We start from the raw sequence: 4,914 nt of genomic DNA on the forward strand, positions 1-4,914 counted from the left end.
GTACATTTCCTTTCTTCGGTGTTATCTTTTGTTGTTCACAATGAAATATGGCAAAATAAATAAAAAAAAAAAATTGAAATACTCCCCAAAAAAGACACGGCGATTATAATAATCTTATATGCAATGGATAAATTATTTCGGCGAAAATAATCATCATAAATGTTTTTTCTCGTACACTATAATTACCGATAAACAGGCAAAACATCATAAAATACGCCCAAAAATGCTAGCAGCATGTTCACACTCCAGTTGCGTCAAATGACATATCTACTAACTAGTAACACCACCTCGAGCGCAACGAAACTAGCGAGTCGGTGTTACCGATTCAAAACGGCATACATACGACCGAATGTCTGAGCGGATCGGTTTGATCGGTAAGCGTGTTTTAGTTGAAGTGAGACAACGATATGCTCTGCACGATATTAAATTTCTATTGGTTGGCATTCATCCAATAGTAAGAAACAAAATTGTACGCTGTATCGGTCGATTGTTGTTTGATAATAATTCGAGCGTTATGCTACTGTGCATGTGTATGCATGTATAAACAATTACATTAAATTGCTATTTGATTTTTTTTATCGAATGAAAAATTGTATAGAAGCCTCCCCAAAATCAAATGGAATGGAATGGAAGAGAAAAATGAACTTTGATTCGTTCACATTTTTGGACAGTTTAAACATAAAATGGACATGGTTTTTTTTCGCTATCGATTCAGAGTGTTTCTTTTTTAATTAAATTTCAATTTGTATGCGAAAAAAAAAAGTGATTAATTATCATTTTAACCGCAAAGGATATAAAAACGATCAAAAAATGGAACTCAGTCACCAAAGACCATCATTTAAATATAAAACGCAAATGGAAAAATAAGTAATATAAAACAATTTTGCTTGCAAACATTTTTTATTTGCTCTGAGTGGAGTCGAAAACATTTGTTTTTAACTGCGCATATGACAGACCTATATCGGTTTTATCAATATTATATATCTCAGCTAATCCATCAATTTTGTCTCGACAGATGAGAGGAACAATAGTGTGAGGGAGCAAGTCCAATTCTATGTATACATTCATTTAATCGGTGCGCTGATTCTCTTCTTCATTGTTCGACAAGGTCTAAATGAATCAGAAATTATAGAGATTTACGCTTTTTTAAACACAATTCTGATAACAATCGCTTTTAAATGGGTAAAAGCCGAAGGCTTCTAGCTTTTTTCAATTTAATTCTATAGACTATATCATATAGTCACAGAGGAATTAGATTGTTTTTATTGAGACACTTTGCGATATAAGCGTTTCAAATTACTTCAATTTTCATTTGATTACTCAGTGGAATCATATATTCGGAGAATTGTCATTCAGTCCAAAGGAATGTTGAAAAGAAAAAAAAAATAATTTCAATTTCAAGTTAATATTAAGCTCACATATAACACACTGATATCGAACGTGAATAATCGTCAAAAATCTTCATTTAGGAGCTTCACATTGATTTTTTTTTTATTGTTGTTGATGAAACAAACGTTCATAACAACATAAGCACCCGCACCATAGCAAACACATTAACAACATGCAAATTAGAGCGCGACAAAAAGAGCGTCACTTTAATCTTCAAGCGAAATTACAAACCATAATTTGGAAAGTTCAATTATCTTGTCACACATAGTTTGCAACAATGTAATTCAAATTTGTTACCTATTTGGTATTACCAATTGTAATTTTACCTAACCGTTTTAGAAAGAGAGAACACTTTAAAATCGATAATGAAAGAAAGTCAATTGTTCATCACTTGAAAATTATGATTCATAATGCAAAACAATCAACTTGAATTTGTTTTGAAGTGATCGAAAGCAATGGTATCTTGTTCGAAGCAACGATCATTTTTAATCAATCGATTTTTTACATATTCTATGATGTTTATATAATATTGAAGAAAGGTTATAGCTTTGAATTGAAAAATATTCAAATTGGAATTGAATGAGAGTAGGATGTTCCCTTATTTTTTGCAATAATTCAAAAAAAAAAATAAAAATCACTCAATAGTTTCCCAAAACAAGTAATAGACTTTACCGAAAAGAAAAATGTCCGTGATTTGGACGAAATATTATCATTTGTATTTTTTTTTAAATCGATTTTCGTTCAAGCTCAAAGGGTGATTTCAGTCAATTAATTTGGATCGGTCTAGTCAATGGTTTGACCGTAAATTTGATATAAAATCAATACTGTGCCGCCATGTGACACTATTATGTGCTATATCATACATAATTATTAATAATATCAATTGCGTGAGAAAATACGATGGGATATTTTTGGTATTTACATATGGTAACGGATGTCATGAGTTTGCACGTAAAAACTGTGAAATGTTGACTCATCATAAGCGTATAGCACTTGTTTTGTTTGACAAAATGAACAGAGAAAAAGATGTACTCAAAGAGAACAGAGGAATCTCGGTCATTTTCAACCATTTCTTGTTGCAGATCATGCGGCAAAAGTTATAAGAATTCAACGACCTCTTTCAGTGTACATGCCTTGTCGAATTTTTTTTTCAAACAAATCCCATATAAATTAGCGAATCATTTTAATTACCAACACACTGGCACAAGTGACATAAGCAAACTTATTCGCTTGGACAATTGTTTCTTGTGGGTTGAGATGGTGTTGATTGTGCGTTTTATTTCCTCTGTGTACCTTTTCTTAATAATAATAAAAGATGACAATCACATGAAATGACGGTAAAAATTGAATAAAACGAATGACGGTGCTGAGATACTAAGAATCACTCGTTTGTGTATGCCCAATTTTCACTAACAATAGGTACAATGTAATTATTTGAAAAGAAATATTGTATGCGTATCGCACAAAAGGAAGCGTATCGAAAATTAAATGAATTTTTGATTGAATTCAAGTGAAATTGAAACAAGAATAAAAGAAGAACTATTCACAACATAAAGATATATAAATAATAATTATACGCAAAATTGAATCAGTTCAAAGAATTCGTCAACCACACAACAATATGTGAATAACATGATTACATTGGTGCGATGGGGCAAATGATTATCGTAAATCGAATCTTTTAGCTGTGCAAGGTAATCAATAATTGTCGTATACATTTATTATTACGTTCGGTGTCAACTGAAGATATTGAAGAGAAAAAAAGCGTAATTTTTGAATTTACGAGAAATACAAATGAATTAAATATGTCTAACTGATAAATCAGAATGTGTCTAACTCCTGGAGCGTATTTTATTGAAATTGTATTTATTACGTACTATATTTAACAATTTCAATCTCAATTTTGTTATTGGATAATAATTGATAAATTATAACATTGAAACGTGGATGGTTGTGATTGAAGAATATTTTGCATATCGATCAAAGGCATGTTGGCTATTCATCTTGAACGTGTGCCATGCGCGCGCTTCATCTCGACGTCGACTTGTTATTTTGCTGTTCGTTTTTCTTGTTCTTGTTGTTATAGCATGTTTTTTTGTACTTCTTCTTTTCATTCATTCATTCATTCATACTCCGACACATTGGTATGTTGTGCATATTATGCTTTTACCACTGGGGAGATTTTTTCATTTTCACAAAAGCATTTTTTCTTTCTTTATCTCTCTCGCACTCTCTATCTCTCTCTCTCTCTCTCTCTCTTTGTGTTTTCTTGTCAAAGTTCAAAAACCATTTGCTACTGTTATTTCGTTCTATTTGGCCAAAAATTAATTGATACGTATGTGATTTTTACACCGAAAACCGTTCCATTTTTTCCTTCTCTCTTTCTTCTTTGTTGTAAAACTGAAAGCGTTCATTCATAGAATTTTATATCATGGCATTTCTCGTATGTTCCGTTCATATTTATGAATACACGATCAATTTGGCGCAATATATCGTTGTTGTCGTATATATATATATTTTTTTTTATTCGTTCGTGTATATTTTGTGAATATCTCACCTTTTTTCCCTTTGCATTTCCATCGTGTCGATGGTAGATAGCCAAAAAGAAAAGAGATAGAAGGCAAAAAAATGGCAACAACAACAATGTATGTAGAGAAAAAAAAATCCGAAAGCAAAGAACATAGGTGAATACCTAGTTTATCTTGTGTCATTTAAAGAAACACTGGCAGTAAAGTAAACATCGGTAGATCACATACAAATGTAAAGAGACATGAGCGCGAGCGCGAACGCTCATACTCATACACACACTCATTCACCAAAAAGAACCAACGTACAAATGAAATTTCGTTTTTTTTTTTTCATCGTCGTTGTCTTTCATTCGTTCTTTTGCAGGCTCAGGCACACACTACTCGCGCGACAAGAATACGTGAACACGTAAATGCGCGCATACAAAGCATATGAAAAATATCGGAACCGTTACGGTTATGCTTTTCATCTGGGCTCTTGCTCTTGCCCATTGCGCTGCACGCTCGCTGCTATAATGTCTCAATGGTTGTATACAATCAGAATACGAATACCAAGAAGAATATTCATCGTGTGTTGTGTGGTGTGCGGTGTGAGTATCGTTGCTATCATTATTTCACGTATTATTACCTCATTCGCAGTGGATCGCGCGCTTGGTTTCTTTAATCTAGTTATATAGTTAGTTACGTTTAAACCATTCATAAGTGAACACACTGTGTGTACACATCGGAGTGAGCTGCGCTGACATCGTCCGCTTGGATCGTCGGAATCGATTCTTTCAATCGAATTTTCAAATAAAATAACACTCGTTGCACATTCGTTGCATTTTTTTTTTCGCTTTACACTTTTGTTTCCATTTGAATCTTTAAATACCAAATTCAAATGAATGATGCAAAATTTGATGTTTACGCAATTGACAAAAAAAAAAAAACATTGATTTAAGTTCATTTAACCGCTCGTTTTTTTAAAAGAAATAAAAACATCAGTTTGAAAGTTATGTGG

The sequence above is a fragment of the Contarinia nasturtii genome, unplaced genomic scaffold (assembly GCF_009176525.2).
Source record: "Contarinia nasturtii isolate CC-2019 unplaced genomic scaffold, AAFC_CNas_1.1 Cnas_scaffold_1371, whole genome shotgun sequence".
Classification (NCBI taxonomy): domain Eukaryota; kingdom Metazoa; phylum Arthropoda; class Insecta; order Diptera; family Cecidomyiidae; genus Contarinia; species Contarinia nasturtii.